At 39.8% G+C, this 19,017-nt stretch overlaps 1 protein-coding gene across 5 annotated transcripts in view; it reads right to left on the reverse strand.

The window, feature by feature from the left end:
• TUSC3 (tumor suppressor candidate 3) overlaps nucleotides 1-19,017 on the reverse strand; it is a 498,607-nt gene that overhangs the window by 332,108 nt on the left and 147,482 nt on the right. The gene's annotated exons all lie outside the window — the stretch shown is intronic.

Raw genomic sequence — 19,017 nt, forward strand, 5'->3', positions numbered from 1 at the left:
CATTGACTTCAATAGGATCAGATTCAGACCAAAACAGAGCTTTAGAAAATTGCATATCTAATAGTCTTACTTTGCCACATATATATGGTTGTACACAGAGAATGTGCATGTCACTAGGAAAGCATCAGGTTCCTTGACCATGAGATGCTTTTCCAAGAAGAAGGACTGCTGAGCAGAGATAGGGGCCACCTGGCCAGGAATGGGAAGAATCTCTCTGATACAGACTGGCTAACCCAGTGAGGGAGGCTTTAAAGTAAGTTTGATGGGAGCAGGAGACAAAAGCACACAGGAAATTCCAGAACAGGGAGATGAAAGGTCACAGTCTGGGGAAGGAAAATGGGCAATTATAGTAGGGAAAAAGGAAAGACAATATGGAGGAGAATATTGTGGGAAAATCTAATGAATATCTTTGATGCTGTATAATAATGGAAGAAGTATGGGGAATAAACAGGAAGAACTATAAATTCTAGCAAATAATTAGAATTACAACATCATTGGCATCAGAGAGACTTGTTGGGATAATTTGCATGGGTAAAATATTGGTATAGAAGGGTACAACTTGTTCAGGAAGGACAGGCAGGGAATAAACGGAGGAGGTGTTGCCTTGTATATCAATGATGTATATACCTTCACTGAGATCGAGATATAAGTGAGAGGCAGACCTGTTGAAAGTCTCTGGGTAAGGATAAAAGAGGTAAAAAAACAAGAGTGATGTCATCATAGGGCTCTACTACAGACCACCTAACCAGGACAAAGAGGTGGATGAGGCTTTTTTAAAACAACTTAGAAAATCATCCAAAGCAGAGGACTTGGTGGTGATAGGGCAATCCAGCTACCCAGACATGTGTTGGGAAAATAACACATCAGAGCACAGATTTTCCAACAAGTTCTTGGAATGTATTCCAGACAACTTGTAATTACAGAAAATGGAGAAGGTGACTAGGTCAGAGCCTGTCCTACATTTGACAAATAGGGAGATGACTCTGGCTTAACCAGGAGATCTTCAATGATCTGAGACTCAAAAAAGAGTCATACAAAAAGTGGAAATTAGGTCAAATTATGAAGTCAGTATTTAAAAAAAACATATGCATGTAGGGACAAAACTAGAAAGGGCAAGGCACAAAACAAGATGAAACTAGCTAGAGGCATAAAATATAACAAGAAAATATTTTACAAATACATTGGAAGCAAAAGGAAGACAGAGGAGGCCCATTACTCAGTGAGGAGGTAAAGACAATAACAGAAAATGCAGCAATGGCCAAATGTTAAATGCCTCTTTTGTGTCAGCTTTTCACCAAAAAGCTTAGCAGTGATCTGACTACTAACATAGTGAACATCAGTGCAAATGGGGTAGGATCTGAGGCTAAAATAGGGAAAGAACAAGTTAAGAATTATTTAGACAAGCTGGATGTCTTAAAGTCAGCAGGCCCTATTGAAAAAGGCAAATATAGTATCTAGCTATAAGAGGGGGGAAAGGATAACCCAGGGAAATACAGACAAGTCAAATTAACTTTGGTACCTGGAAAGATAATGGAACAACTACTTAAACAACCAAGTTGTAAGCACCTAGAAGATACTAAGGGGATAAGTAACAGTCAACATGGATTTGTCAAGAATAAATCAGGTCAAACCAACCTAATATCCCTTTCTGACACCTAGCAAGCCTTGCAGGGGTGGGGGGGAAGTAATACATGTGTTATATCTTGACTTTAGTAAGGCCTTTGATACTGTCGCACATGACTGTCTCATAAAAAAAACTACAGAAATATAGCTTAGACAAACCTACCATAAAGTGAGTGCACAATTGGTTCGAAAACCACACTCTGAAAATAGTTATCAATAGTTCACAGTCAACTTGAAGTGGCATATTGAGTGGAGTCCCACAGGGATCAATCCTGGCTCTGGTTCTATTCAATATCTTCATAAATGATTTGCATAATAGCACAGAGAGTACACTTATAAAGTTTATGGACAATACCGAGCTGGAAGGGGTTGCAAGCACTTTGGAGGACAGGATTAGATTTCAAAATGATCTTGAAAAACTGGAGAAATGGTCTGAAATAAATAGGATTAAATTCGATAAGGACAAATGCAAAGTACTCTACTTAGGAAGGAATAATCAATCACATAAATACAAAATGAGAAATAAAAACCTAGGAGGGAGTACTGCAGAAAAGAATCTGGGAGTTATTATGGATCACAAACTAAATATGAGTCAACAATGTAATACTGCTGAAAAAAAGTGAACATCATTCTCAGGTGTAAGAGCAGGAGCAAGACACAAGAAGTAATTCTTCCACTATACTCAGCACTGATAAGGCCTCAAGTAGAGTATTGTGTCCATTTCTGGAAACCACACTTTGGGAAAGGTGTGGACAAATCAAAAGAAATCCAGAGGAGAGCAATAAAGATGATTGAAGGTCTAGAAAACATGAGAACGTGTTTGTTTAGTCTGGAGAAGAGAAGACTTAGGACGGACATGATAATAGTCTTCAAGTACGTAAAATGTTGTTATAAAGAATAGAGTGATACATTGTTCTTTTTATCCACTGAGGACAGGACAGAAGTAATAGGCTTAAATTTAGGCAAGAAAAAAATTGGTTAGATATTAGGAAAAAAATTCCTAACTGACAGGGTAGGTAAGCACTGTAACAAATTATCTAAGGAGGCTGTAGAATCTCCATCATTGAAGATTTTTAAGAACAAGTTAGACAAAACCCCAGGGGACTAGAGTAGATGACTTATCAAGATCCCTTCCAATGCTACATTTCTATGATTCCATGTCAGTAGAAGGGGCTCATTGTAAATTTCTTACACCTCTTAGGCCTAGTGTACATTAAAAAATATCAGTATAACTATATTGCTCAGGGGTATGGAAAATTCAGCCTTTACTTATAGGCTGTCTGGAGCATTCTCAGGAAGGCTCACCTGGTGGGGATAAGCTTCTTCTAATGCCTACTGTTTTTTCCTAATGGCCCATTACTCTGAATAGTCCTTCATAACCAGCCATCTAAGCTGGAAGCATTTTGCCTAGTGGGCGTCACATTTGAAATACAGATATAAGAAATACATAGTCAATATTTATAACTTCAGATACAAATATGATACATGCATTCACACAGAATAATCATTCAGCAAATCATAACTTTCCAATGACACCTTAGATGACCCGTCTTGTATAATATGCATCATAATTATACCATAATCATATCATAATATTACTATGACAAATATGGGGTGTAGTGTCACATACCGACCTAACCTCAAGTGTTGATTGTGCTATATCAATGGGAGTGCTTCTCCTGTCAACATAGCTGCCGTCTCTCAGGGAGATGGAGAACCTACACTGACAGAAGTAGCTCTATCATCAGCGTAGGCAGTGTCTTCACTAAGTGCTACCAGTAGCACTGCTGCAATGCTATAGTGCTGTAAGTGTACACAAGCCCTTAGAATATACAAGTTTTCTTCAAGTCACCTCAGTCTCTTACCTAGTACAACATATTTTAGGCAAATGCTTAGCACATATCTTTGATTCCAGGTTTACGCAATGCCATGGAAAGAGTTGCCACCACAAATGTTCCTGAAAGAAAGCTCCATCCCTATTTTCAGAAATAATTAGATACATCTCCTATGGAACTCTGATTAACATACCTGTGACAAAGAACTATGATGGAGTCTATAGAAAAACAAAATTCCCTATAGGAAGGGACTTGTGAAGTTATGCTTGGAATCTAAGAAAAAAGGTAATAAAGTGCATTACTTCTTGCAGAAGGCAATGCTTCAGAATCTATAGAATAAAAGTCATTGTCATATCAGTAATCACTGATGCTATATAAAAAGAAGATAATCCAAGGAGCAATTCTGCACTAACAAGAAAACAGCAAAGTCTAAACATGTCTCCTATGTTCTCAGCATGGACATTCCGCACATGACCTAAGTATGCACAGCTTGGCTGAATGACAATGATTAAATAAGGGGACATAATAACATTCTACAAGAATTAAAGCAGCAAGCTCATCAAAGAGTTAGACCCTCACTCCGTAACTGACTTCATCAGTGCTACTCACAGTACTTAAAGTTAAAAACATGCAGGATCAGGCCCTTAAAATATAAGACTGGTTCAGGAGAGTCGTAACAGAACATAATACACTTTAAAAAATGTTTAGCCAAAATAAATAAGAGCCACATTTTTGCTAATATTCTTAGCTATGTGAAGGGCTTTTTCAAATATTTTATCAAATTGTAGATGTAAATGTATATCAAGCCAAAGTTTATTGTTATTAATTAAGTCCTAACAGGACTTAATCCAGTTTCCAGTGCTCAGCACCTCTCTGTATCAGACGTTGAAGTCAGGGCGGGTACTATGTTTCTATTGCTGAAGAAAGAGAATCAACAGTTATTTTCATGTCTTGTTAATGCATCCTGCTGAGGGATTTCTATTGCGATTCCTCTGATGAGTCATGCAGGAGCTAGCAGATGTTTTTAAGATATGAAGATAACAAGGAAGTAGAGATTGAAGATAAGAACACAAAAGGGGGGCGAGAAAGACATTGGAGGACAATATAATTTAATTTATACAGAGTAATATATTTTTTAATATATTAAATTTTTCTGAACAAATCTCTCAACTGAAAGCTAAACCACAGATCTCTAGTCCTTGTTAACTGTTATATAAATACAGAAATATACCTCCTCACAATGTAGTAATTTCCAACAGAAAGAAGTCCATAAGGTAATTTTTTCTTCAAATGTAGACCAACTTATTTGCAATAACTTAACTAAAATTTGTCAAATGAGGCAATATTAATAAAATGATGGTTCACCCAAATGGCCTCTCTCAATAATGAAATTTACATTTCAATGTACTATGCTCTGGATTATCCATTCCCATGGCCGGCCTCCTAGCCTGCTCACTCTTCCCCTGGTATACCTGGTCTCCACCCCCTCCCTCAGTGTGTATCCAGGCCTTTAGAATGCCTTCTATGGGATCCAAATGAGGAAGAAGGTGGTGCATGCAGGACGGAAAAGAGCCACTCAAGGGGTATCCACACCCTGAACAGATTCCAATGGACGAATGTGCATGTTTTGTTTCTTTCTATCTGTTTTATTTCCAATTAAAATTAAAATTTATTCTTTCTTAATAAAAACTAAGTTGACACAGTACTGGTTTAATTTAAGAGTTGAATGATTCAGAATGTTTCTCTGTTACCCAGCAAGGGCTGAATCTGACAAATAACCAGGAAAGATGATCCAGAGTCTGGTGTGGACTATGCAAAGTCTCACTTCACAGACCATTTCTAGTGAAAATGGATGCATAGCCTACAAATATAAATCTTGGCAAAAGCATTATTGGGGGGTCAAAGCCAGACTTTTGAAATAATTAAATCTTGTGGCCTTGACGTATGTTCACAAAAAGGAGGCAGCACTGGGCTATTATACAACATCAGAAACAACACAATAAGGGTCATGAATCTCAGGAGAACAATGTATAGCAGAATACTGTACAAGCTTACCAGGTCTTCTTTCTGTATAAACTAAAATATCACTTTTCCTTCACTTTTTCTTCACCAAGCAGGGAACTTTGGCTTGCACAGGCAAGCCATGGCAACTTAAAATTTGACTCCAATGTTAGAATGTCTAGAATATTTTACAACACCCAGGATGCTTAATGTGCTTATCCTATTGAATAAGTAGTTTTAAACATTCATGTATAAATCTGAAGCAATGAGTGAAAAATCTGATAAAGATAAATGTAAGCATAAAATGGTTTCACTGTGAAACTGTATCATGGAAATTTGAGATGGAAAAGACATCAAGTCTCTTATCAATGTAGCTTTGTTTTCTACAGTATATTTTTTAGGGCTTTTTGTCCAGTCTAGGTTTAAATGTCTCAAAGACAGGGCTTCCACCCTTCCCTTAGCTGACCTTTCAATACGCGTATGGATCTCTCTTTCAGTAATTTTTTCCTTGATATTCAGGCTCATTTTGCCCTTTATATTCATCCCATTACTGCCACAACCCGTGTCACTAAATTCTTTTTATCGCTGTATATTTTACAAAGTTTGAAGCATATAAATGCCAAACAAAATACTATATTCCAAGCACACCTCTAATGTTTATAAATATTATACATTTATATTTGATACTTCTGATTATGCAGCTCCAAATCACATTGGCCTCTTTGTTTCTATATGGCTATACAATCTTACAGATAGGTGTGTTTGAAAATCCTAAGGGTTTATCTAATTTACTCTCCACTATCATTCATAGGTCTGTGCCAGAATTATAGCTTTCCAGGTTTCTCCCTCCCACTGAATAACACAGTAATTTGTGATTTGTCTTACATATTTATATTTGCATTCTCGTCCATCTGTGGAACAATTTGTATGCAAAATGTCTGCCTCCTGTGCATCTTAGGAGCTCTGTCAAAATAGAACCAGGGCAGTTTAGCAAGAGTAGAAGTAGATCAGAGTAGGCTGTTTTTCCCTTGAAGGCTCTAAGAGCTGGTCAGCTGGGAACGTACCTATACTAAGCTCCAGCAGACCTGGGACTCTGCTTTGGCAAACTTTCCCAGCAGCTGCCTTAGGCATAGCCCTGCCCATTTTGGACTCTCAGGAAACTCCTCTCCCCTTGGGAGCTTGGCAGGCTGAGCTAGCTTGGTCTGTGATATTGTTGGGGCTGACCACAAGTTACCTTGGGCTGTTGTTACAGCATAGTTCAGGGGGAGCTATAGTGAACTGGCTTTGACAGGCGGGGCTGGCTTGCAGCCACTTGACTGAATAAACAAGTAAAGAGATATAGAAGGCCAGAGAGTGTTGAGTGTGGGAATAGAGAGCAGCAGTGTCTCCTGCCAGAGCCTGCTTGTGTGTGAATATGCCCCCCCCCTTAGAAGGAGATGGTGATAAAAATGGCTATGAGGATTGCTTTAGAAAAACAGTTTCACCTGCGGACTTAGGCCTTGTGAGTGCCCAGGAATTCCCTACACTGGAGCAGCACCTGCTACGAGCCCTCAGTCACAAGGCTGGAGGGTCCGTGACTGTTCATAGCTGGAGGAGTGTAAGCATTGATTCTTGCTTGCTTCCTTGAAAGAATGTATTTAGTAACGCATGAAGACTGGGAAGCTTATTATACTTTGGCAATAAAACTGGTTATACTTATGCACCTGGTGTGGCTTCATTGAGTGTATCCAAGCCCACCCCGTTTGGCTTGACAGAGAGAGGAAGAAGGTCTATAGCAGAAGCAGGCTGTTAGGGATTGTAAGTAGAGTTTTTCTTCTATTCTCGGCCCTCCCACATATTTTGGGGGTTTTGCCACATAATTTAGGCCTGCTGTGTCACTTTGTACAAGAGGCACTGGCTATGTTTAACAAGTAGCACTGTAAAAAGTACCAACTATCTATGAGGTTATTAAAAACTGCCACAGGCTTGAAAGACCAATTTCTGTGCCTTTTGAAGTTAATTAAAATTCTTGTGTGCTTACACAATACAAAGCAACTCATTAGAGTCCCTAGTAGGTTAAGAACAAACAGAATACTGCAGATACTGGTGCCATCAATAGCACAGGAATAATAAAATATAATGATGTATTCATGAACTTTGAGAAATACAAGTGTTCATAGCATTTGTGTTTATTTTTAAAAGGTAATAATTTAAATCAAGGGGTGACTCAGATGCATCAAGGTATTATCTTCTAATTTCTTCTATATTCAATAATTTACAAACTAATTTTACAACTATTCTGTTTTCAGAAAAGCCATCAGTTCTATTCAGCTCAAATTTGCCCCTGTCTCTCATGGAAGCTATAAAAGCTATGCAGTTGCAAGGGCCGTACTCAATTTCTAAGTAGTAGTTAACCACTCATAAGCGGCTGCAGTAGAGGAGAGATAGTTCAAGGCCAGAGAGTTGTGGTGCACAAGCAAAGGGTAGCTCATTTACAGTGTATGAGCTCTCTTACCAGCACTTCATAAGATATTTCTACACTGCAATGTCAGATTGGGCTCACACTCAGGCTCATAGACTCATAGACTTTAAGGTCAGAAGGGACCATTATGATCATCTAGTCTGACCTCCTGCACAATGCAGGCCACAGAATCTTACCCACCCGCTCCTGGAACAAACCTCTAACCTATGTCTGAGTTACTGAAGTCCTCAAATCGTGGGTTAAAGACCTCAAGGTGCAGAGAATCCTCCAGCAAGTGACCTGTGCCCCATGCTGCAGAGGAAGGTGAAAAACCTCCAGGGCCTCTGCCAATCTGCCCTGGAGGAAAATTCCTTCCTGACCCCAAATATGGTGATCACTTAAACCCTGAGCATATGGGCAAGACTCACCAGCCAGCACCCAGGAAAGAATTCTCTGTAGTAACTCAGATCTCACACCAGCTAACATCCCATCACTAATAATCAAAGATCAATTAATTGCCAAAGTTAGGCTCAAGCCTAACCCTCCTTTCATTCACAAATCATGCTAACCCAGGGCTTGGACCCAGGGTCCCAGAACCCTGCATACATGCAAGGTCTATGTCCCGGTCAAGTTCTGATCCAAGGTTCGAGCCCTATCACTTTTCAGTGTAGACACAGCCCTGCTTGACTCAGGTCCTGAGAGTCTGCAAAATGTATCCCACCATCCCATGGGCCAACTTCCTTGGCCATCTCTATGCCAAGAATCTTAAATCTACTCTGCTGAAAATGGAAGCAACCACTCTTGGTGTACTGCAGCCACTCAGCGAGCCAGCATTAACCCCTCCATTGTCTTCTGACCACTGAGCTACAAACACCACCAGAAAGTCTTCATGTTTGCAATGGAAATTGAACAGAAGAAGTCTTTTGCAAATTGTGCTGCTTCATGGTCATGGGAGCACAGCCTGATCTCTGGTGCAAGGCCAGCAAAACTGTGGACTTTATTAGGAGCAACAGAAATGACTATGCATACTAGCAAATAATGAAGAAGCTGGAAGTTTTTCAAATTTACTGGACCGGTGACCAGTGCAAGGAGCAGATTAAGTGGCTCAAGACTGAGTACCAGAAAATCTGCACAGGGACTGATGTGAGCCAGCAGCAGAGGATTCTGGGTACATACCGAGAGGAGCTGATCTAATCCGCCTCTCCCCACAAAGGAACAGCACATTGCAGAGCCTGCAACAGATACAGACTGGACAGAAGCCACTTCTGAGCTCAGTAAATTTCTGGCTCCATTTTTATGTTTATAATAGAGTAATGGGAGGGATTTCCACTCTATGAACCAGTGCAAAAGTTCTGAGACTCACCAGCTAGCAGCATGTATCCACTAATGGCAGACTGTATGCCAGCAGCCTGTCTGCACCCACCCCCATCCCCATCCCCACCACATGGAGTTCAAAATGGTGACTGGGACATGAAAATAGTAAACATCATTAAAGTGTATTTTTACCAGAAAGACAGATTTTTGCTAGGGCCATTGCAGTTTCTTAAAAATAATAAAACATTGTCATGCCTGTAGATAGGTGCCTTTGTAAACATCTACAGTCTATTGAGCTGCCTGCAAACAGTGAACTCTGTGAGTGTGTTTGCGGAAATATGCTGCATTCATAAATCTAGTCCATTTCAGTTACAGGTAGTCCATGCAGCAGGAGGTGACAAAATCATTTGTTCCAAATATGATTATGGTTTGAAATTTTGTCCAGCAATGTGCTGAAGGTGAGGAGGAGGAAGGCTTTGGATTTCAACATGTTTACATGTAGTCATAACAGGTTAAGACATGTAGAAGCTAACACATCATCCTGTTGATTCCCTCATGAATTCTGACCCAATCCTGGGCTGACAGCTGAGTGCTGATAATTTTTTTCTGAAGCAGGAACTCCAGATAGGTAGTCATATTTCACGGAAGGGCATATTTTCAGGGTCACCTTGGTAGCTGATTATACCACATCACTCATAGCTATGCTGTTCAGTCACTATATGTTTGAATTCTTCACTTGCATACCCTGCAGGTTTCCCACCAGCAGCTTGGAATAACATCTCCCTTTGCCAGTTGGGCATCACAAGCACCGTTATGTCCTCCAAAATGTGGAAGGCCTGAAATCATACAAAAAACTTTTATAACAGTGCAACTGACAGAAGTCTCCCCCAGCTCTGCCCCCCCCCAAACCTAAGTAGTTTTGCAATCTTCTAAAATAAAAAAATGCAGTTTTGCATTTTTTAACTTACCATTGGGCCTGCAATTCTTTCATTGTGATTAACCAGGCAGTGTCCAGGGAGCTTCTGTGCTCTGTCATACCCTTTTTGCAATATATTAAAGTTCAGTTTGTAAAAGTATCATTTTATGTCCTTGAAATTCCACAATTATTTTTTTCTGAGTTGCTGCAGTAAGCTATTTGAGACAATAACCTGCTGTGTTTTGTCCTGTTCCAGGCCCCTCAACCTTTGATGGCTGCAGTACTTCCTCAGCTTGCCCACTCTGAAGCAGAAATGGGCCAATATAGCTTCATGGACTGTTCCAAGAGGAAATGTTTCCATGATGAATTTATGGTTGACGTTTTGGAGAGGGCCAAGAAGCAGGTCCAGTACCAAAGCCAGAGGGACAGCATGATGCAAGGCAAGAGGAAAGGCTCAGGTTGGCTGCACAGCACGAGGACAGGGTTTCAGCATGGAGCAGGCATTTGCTTCATAGTTCCAGGAACAGGAACGGCGCATAAGGGAGCGGGACAGAGTTCAGCAGAAATAATGAGTGGCTCATATCACTAATGACTGCACAAATAACAGCTCCTGCTGCCTCACACGACACAGCTTGAGTCCCTTGCATGCTACCCTGTGGGGCAGTCCAGAAGCAGCTTGGAAGACTCCATGGCTGGGTAGCCCATGCAATTGGGCCCCATGAGTGTCTGGGCAGGGCAGCTTTGCCCCATGCAGCCCTCCATATTGACCTTCCTCCCGCAGTACCACATACATGGCAAATTGGGAAAAGAAGGGAAAGGAGAACAGGCATAGACGACTGGTGCCTCCCCATACTGGAGTGTCACAAGCTAAACGGAAGGACTCGTGACTTCCCCACGGGTCTCCTCCCTGTCCGCCCCTTTCACTCCCCACCCAGGCTGGCTGCTGGGGGGCACCTAACCCTGCATGCCTCCCTGACGCATTGTCTCTGAGAATAGTTGGCCTGGGGACATGCCACAGTAGGGGGCCTGTGTCTTGTACATGGTTTCACTGTTTGCACTTTTTCATGCACTTTGGGTTTTTATTTATGTTTTTATTTTCTGTAAGGTTCCGTTGTTACTGGGATTTTGGTGTGGTAATGGCCTGCCTGGGAATGGGTAAATATTGTACTTTTCTAAAACGTTTATAAAGTTTTTCTTTTATTTAATCCAGAAAATTTATTTCTCCGACTGCTTCACATCATATGATGTGTATTCAAAATAATAAAGGTAAACACATGATTAGGGACAATTAGGAATTAGTATGCAAAAATTATCCCTCAATATAATTACCTATAAAAATTCATACTTCAATCACTTCCTTACATCAGTCCTTACTGTGAATAACCTCCCAACCCCTATTTTGTAAGTGGCCAGGCCATTCTTAAATACATTGCATGGCACTAACCCCCCTACACACACATCCCCAAGCACTCTACTCCTCCACACAATGAGTCCCCATACCCCCCACGAAGACATTCATAAAGGTGCGATTTTTCTTCTTCCATTGAGCCATGCAAGTCCATAATGAAGGAGCACAAAGCATCCCTGTCTCCTGTTGCCTGGGGGCATCCAGGTCCCGTTGTGCAGTGCAATTTGTGCCTGAGAGTATCCACTCAGAGGACACTCACTATCATAGCTCCATTCACGGGGAAATGGTTCACCTTTGGCTTCACAAACACTGTGAAGAGCACAGAAAACCATAGTGATGCAGACAGCATTGATGACACTGGCATCCAAATAGGTCTGTAAACATCTTAAATGGGATTTCAATCTGCCAAAAGCACATTCAACAACTATTCTGCACCTGCTGAGAGTGTAATTAAACCATCTTTTGCCAGGGCCTCTAAAATCAGGGTATGGTTTTAAAACCAAGGCAAAAGGGGGAATAATGGTGTGGTCAGTAACTCCATTTATGACAATGTAATTTGGTGGGAATAGTGTCTCAGCTTGTCCATGTATGTAGACTCCTGATCAGTGAAAAACCCTGGCATTATGCACTTTTCCAGTGCAACCTATGGAGATGTTCATAAATTACACCCTGTGGTTCTCAAGGGCCTGCGTAACATTGGAGCAGCATTCTTGCAGTTTCTGTGCTCCTTGAGGAGGGCAAACTATGGGCACACAAGTCCCATCAACGGCCCCAGAGCAGTTTGGAAACCTCATTCTCTCAAAGCTGGCAATTACTTCAGGCATGTCTTTTATGCCTGCCACTTGGGGTAAACCACACACCTAATTGCCTCAGAAACCTCCACAACCACTTTACCCACAGTTGACTTTCCCACATCAAAGTGATCTGCAACAGCTTGCATACGGCTAGAGGATGGCTTCTGGACTGGCAGAGGTGGCCTCATGCTTGTGTCTTCGTGCTAATGGGTCATGACAAGCTGCTCACAAATCTCCAGAAATGTAGCTTTCTTCATGCAAAAGTTGTAGACCCACTGTTGGTCATTCCAGGTCTGCGTGATGATATGATCCCACCAGTCTATGCTTGTGGCTCTGCTCCAGAAGCATGGTATACACAGGGGGCATCAGAGACTGTACCAATTATATTGAGAAGCATCAGCCAGTTTCAGTATTCCTCTTCCTCTGCCTTCTCCTCCTCCTGCTCCCTCATAAGTTGTGTCAGGTGCCTCTGGTGGATCAGAAAATGCTGCTGAAATGTTCATCAGCATTTCACAGAAGCTCTGCCCATTTCCTGACACAGGAATGAACACACAAGCAAGATAAATTCTTCAGAAAGTGACTCCATGTTTCTGGCTCTGGTAGCTGACATTAACCAAAAACGACTGCTCAGCAGAATGTGTTGGTAGGCTGTTCAAGCTTGCTGTAATGTGCAGAGTGGACAGTCTGGTTTTCCCACAGTGCACCGTGGTCAAAGGGCTAGAGTGAATACATTTCAGGTGGATGCTAGGGAGTCTGGGATATGGTTGGTTTGACTCAGCTCTAAGCATTGCAGTGGGGATGCCAGAGCCTCAAGTTCAGGTTAGAAATTCTTAACTTAGGGTTAACACTCAGTGTAAACACTGAAGCCCTGGGTTTTCTAACTCAAGGTAAGTTGACTTGAGTTCCACTGACCAATGGCTTACATTGCACTGTAGGCAACCTCAGTGGCTCTGAAAGCCCTTGTGTGTGCCAGGCAATGTTTTATTAAAAACTATGATCATGTTTTATTTTTTGCCATTTGCTGGTTGTCACTGGAATTACTAATTTCTGTGTTGTTGTTTTCCCCCCTCTCCCCTAACTGAAATGTTAAAAAAAAAAATCCTACTTATTTGTCATTCTCCAATTAAAACAAAAAGAGATGGGAAACAAAAGCAAAACCTGGAGTGGTCGTAGGTGTATACAGTTATTATAGAACAAATCAATCAAATAAAATCTAATTGGACTTCTGATAACAAGCCACTCAACTTCTACTGAGTCAGAACCTGCAGACTATGTGCTAACAAACAAAATAAGGCATATATAATTATGTTCTACTGTTATTCTAAAATGATCGTGCTTCTCAAATTATTAAGAAAAGACAAAGATTTTAGGTCAAATTCTGCTCCAATACACAAAGTGAAAATCCAAATGACCTTTGTAAGTGACAACAGAACATGTCCCTATATCCTTCCATTACGAAGGATAATACAGCACAGATGTAAATCAAAAATATGTATTTTTTCCTCTTTTTAGTTTTATACACAGCTGATTCTGGATAAGTCTGACTGGCAAAGTCAGCATCTTAGGACAACCTTCCTACTTACTGTAAGAAACCATACAAACCAGGAGATCACTTTCACACACCCAACCCCCTCCAGAGTAAGTTAAGAAAAAAAGTTTAACTCTTTTAATGCAGTTTTTCACACACATCACAACAAAAGTCCCAATAAATCACAAATTCACATGTCTCCTCTTTGAAGATACTACTGGATTGGAGTAGACATTTTCAAAAGGCAGTATGAAAAACTGTTAACTATATTTTTTTGATTTAAGCAGAGTTGCAAAAACTACTGTCTGAAATTAGCTCCATTCCCTCTTCAGCTCTGCATCAGATTCAAAAAGAGCTGTCAATGGTGACCAGGCATAACTGCCAAATTTCCCATCTCAAGTGAGAGCCTTCTGCAGATGTTTTATCTGTTGCCAGGTTGCCCCAAATAAATTAGCTTTTAAATGTCCTAAAGAGAAAAATGTGCACAAGACAGACTACTTCTGAAAGTGTTTACTAATTATTTATATGCTTCATAACTGCTTCTGCACTTCTGTAAGGGATAATTTAGGCATGACTCAACACCACTTATCTAGACACTGTCTATTGCCATCTTAACATTCCCTTTTCAAGGCCTTTTATGAAAATGTAGTTGACTGTTTTAATATTTATTAAGCACCAAATAAAAATACCAAAATGCATAACTACAATGTACTTTAAGATGTATATACATCATTAGTATTTATATAGTGCCTAAAGTGTGCTAGGCATTTATAAAACATAGATAAGAACTTGTATCTGCCCTACAGAGCTTGCAACCCAAAGTCCTAGTCCTGCAAAAGAATCTGCTAATGTAAAAATGTTTGTTCATGTGGAGTTTTACTGAAGTCAAAGGGATCCCAGGCAATTGTTTGTATCAGTCCTGGAAGATCCCATTGCAGGATGAAGATTTATGTTTAGATACAGCATAGAACAAAACAAAACCAGTAAAAAAGTAATTTGGATGGGATAAGGAAGAAGAGACTGAGCTATCACCTCAATCATTTTTGTCTTTATCAATGTATTAGCTACACATGCAAAACTGATTGTCATTAGATGCAGTATTAGCAGTCTGTATTACCCAGCTATATGCTGTTGTATGTTTTTGCTTTATGTAGCCACTAACCACATTGCTTATATGTACGTAATTACATACTCAGCTTGACAAAATTCACTCACCAGGGAAAATCATAAGCCATCATTTTTTTTTATATTTGTCTATCAAAATATGATTAAGAAAAATAAAATGTACAGTTCTTATGATTGCAAAGATTACTTTCTAAGGCTGCTGTAAGGGGGGGGAAGAGGGCCCCCTTACTCTTTTTCCCCCCTCAAGCCTCTCCTACAAGGACTATGGGGAGGAGAGTGGTCTCTAGTATTTTCTCACATTCCTGGTATCCATCATTGGTCTTCCTCTTCTGTGAATATATCCAATATTTGACTCTGCTACTGATCATAGTGTTGCCAAGCAGCAGCTGGATAAAATTAACCAGATTCTTTTCAGATTCACGGCTGCCAAAAGGATTAGGAATATCAACAGAACAATTTAGAAAAGTCTTGTTAAATTCACTCTATTACTGCTTAGCAAAGCTATCAATGGAAGGAGAATCATGGTAATTGTCTTTCTACAGACTCAGGAAGATATTATTGCAACGTTTACCTTTTCACATTTGGATTTGATCCTGTCTCATGGGACTGAAATGACAAAAGGCCTTAGGGTTAAGCACAACTAGAAACCTATCTATGATATAATTTATAATCATGTGAGTGAAGACTACTAAATCAGGATCAGAAATTTAAGTGTAGATAATCACTAGTAGGATTACCATGTAACCATTTCAAGAAAAAAAAATCTTTAGACTTTTAAACTTCCTTAATCTTGCACATTCTCTAAGAAAACCCAGGCTAAAAAATGGAGTTTGTTTATGTCTTGAAATACTAGCTTTCCATGGTACTGGACTAACTCTCTGTTTCAACTATAGGCTTTCAGCCATAATGACACAATAACTGCAGAATTATGGAGTAAAACAAAACAAAAAGTCAAGCTGGTGATGTGTGTGTAGAGAACACTGGAATAGGAAATTAGAATAAAAAAGATCACTGATTCCAGAAAAAGACTGTCTGACACTGTAAATTTAATATGGAAGCTGTCAAGCTGTTCTGCGGTGGCTCAAGAGCGTGAGTACCAACCTCAGGGCAGACTATTAAGAAGCAGGGTACAAACCTCAAATTGGTTGTTAGTTTTATATTTATATTTCACCAACCAAATACCAAGTGTAAACTCCTCAGGCACTATAACAGCCTTACCTTGGAGTCGCAGACAGCCCTCCAGGGTACTCCTATCTGTCTTGCCACTCAGGTAAGCGTACCTTTGTGACAGATGGTCCCTTACACCATAAATCACAACAATATTGAGGTTACTTCCAGTCCCAAAAAGATCAGTCACTTATCTAGGTCAATTGCACTTTAGATCTCAGACCAAAGACAATACTTTTAGGTAATCAAGTAGGAAAGGGAATCAAGAGAGATAGTCACAAGGTTAAAGCAGGTAAACATATATACACAAATGAGTTACAATCTTAAGTTTCAAAAACTAATTGTAGCTTCTATAATAAGCAAACACTATATGGTCTTTAGGGTTGAACCAGCTAAGCAACTGAGGATCCCTTGCTTATGCTTAAAAACCTTGCATCCGCCCCCCACCCCACCCCCAGTTTCAAGCAGCAAGATTTCTTGTTAGGGGTTTTTATTCCCTCCCCCACCTCTCATTCCCACCTCGTGTGCTCTCAGCTGTGAATTCTGCTGATGGGAGGAATTCTCTTGCATGACTTCTCTTCATGGAGGAGGATAGGGGGAAGAGCCAAGCAACAAAGTATTTTATTCTCTTTAATGTTTCAGAATAGTCTGTCTACTTTGATGGGCCTTCCTCATCGGCCAGGACATAAAACCTTCTGTTGGAGACCAACTCTTTACACTAGTTAATATCTTTCTCCGGTCTAGTGATTTACACAGTCACAGAGGCTTACAATACAAATGCTTAAATATTACTTTACAATGTGGAACACAGATTTTATAAATGGGATTAATGCATGCAGCAACTCATAAGCATCCCATAAAGTTTAAACACTAAACACATTCTTACAATTCTAATTCCTGCTTTACCAATACATGTGAGCCAGACTGATTCCAGCTATGTAGTTGTCCATGTTCAGATGAGACATGAGAGTCTTGGCATGAGCTGGTGCCTCGTCTGTCAGTATCACAGATGCATTTTGTCCATTCAAAAGATTTTACATCTTTATGGTTCAAGTTCTAAACCGAAAAATATTTATTGCATATTGCTGTCTTGTAAAACTCTCTGCCACAATGTGAATCAGAATCTACTTTTTAAAGATCTATTTTTGTTGTGTTGTTACAGTAGGCCAATAACTTAAGTAATCCTTGTTGTGGAATTTAATTAGGACTGCGGTAGCAATTAGTCTGAAGTGCTTCAGAAATTTAGGCTCCCTCATTAGCATACCTAAAATAATTATTTTAATAAAAATGGTGGCAATATGGAAATAACACACATGAAATTAGCACAAAATACAGCAAGCCCAATTTTCTTTGGTACAAAAGGTGTTAGAACTGGGGACTGGCACTTTGGATGCCCCATAGAAGTCAGTTGGAGTTTTGCCATTAACTTCAATGGAACCAGAATTTTACCCCTAGATTCTGTTCCCATTTCAGCCATTATCTCTCTTTACGATGAAGCACAAGGAGTTGTCCCAATTTCAAAACTAGAACCCTTAAGTTACTTCACCCTATTCCTTGCTAAAATATGTGGGGCGAGCTATAATCACTTTTTCCTTTTTAAAAATGTATGTATGAACATATTTATGGTTTTCTGTCCACTGTTGCAGTAAAATAGACCTGTCTGGAAAGGGAACTTTAAGTTTCTTATCAGCAACCATAATTCAAGGATGATACCTCTGTATATTTATACTTCTGGGATTGAGGAATGTGCACTGAGAATTTGATTTAAGATCTTGCTACATTGTCTCTATATAAATGAATACTACAAGGGTCCTCTAGTAGCCTAGTGTTCCAGAGATGCTAGGCAACTTCAGCTCCCATTTTTGATTGATTCAATGGAAGCTACTGATGCTTAGTGACTCTGAAAATTAAGCAATAGGTATCTGTCTCTCAAATTTTCCGCCTGTCAATAATTGTGCAATTGTTTTGGTAAGGAAAGAAGTTGGACTGTTGGAAGAGCCATTACCAGCATACTCTACGTATAGTTTTCCATGCTCGCTCACTGAGTCATAGCTAAAATTGAGATTATCAACTATGTGTGGCAGAGACTGTTTTCTGCCAAGCCTCCTACAGCCTTTTGGGCACTATCAAATTATAAATTAATGAACCATAATAAAGTGTGAGAGGTAAAACAAAATTGTTTGTTAATTTCCTTGATGTCTTAGAATACGGTAATCTAAATCAGCTCACTGGTTCTGTTTGAGTTTTCCCTCTCAAAAGCTACTTTTATCTAAGCATCTAAATTTCTACTCTCTTTCTTATGTTGAAAACAGATTTTTAAAGTAAGGCATTATTCAGCTATGTATAAACATAATTTTATCCCTTTCCTTATTTATTAATGGATCTTCTTACTTTGGATCACTTTCTCATTCATATAGTTATAAAAACCTTTTTTATTTCCCTTAGAATGAGTAACTTTATAATAAGGCTATTTCCACATTAACTACTGAAGCTTACCACCACCTCCTTTGCGTTTTTTTTAAAGTTGTGGCAATACAATGGTAATAATGGCCACTTGAAACCTTTGTAATTTTTTTAGTTAAAATACATCTTTACTAATGCAAGTTAAGAACATAAGAGCTGCCGTATTGAGTCAGACCATGATTTATCTTGCCCTGTATCCTGCCCATACCAGATATTTAAAGGAGCATAAAAAACAGAGCAATTATGGAGTGATCCACATGTGTCTTCTACTCTTGGTTTATGGTAGCCAGAAATTTAGGATTGCCCTGAGCATGGGTTCTGTCCCTGAGCACCTTGGCTAATAGCCATTGATGGACTTATCCTCCATGAACATATCCAGTTCTTTTTTTAACCCAGTTATATG

The sequence above is a fragment of the Gopherus flavomarginatus genome, chromosome 3 (assembly GCF_025201925.1).
Source record: "Gopherus flavomarginatus isolate rGopFla2 chromosome 3, rGopFla2.mat.asm, whole genome shotgun sequence".
In the NCBI taxonomy this organism is placed as follows: Eukaryota; Metazoa; Chordata; order Testudines; family Testudinidae; genus Gopherus; species Gopherus flavomarginatus.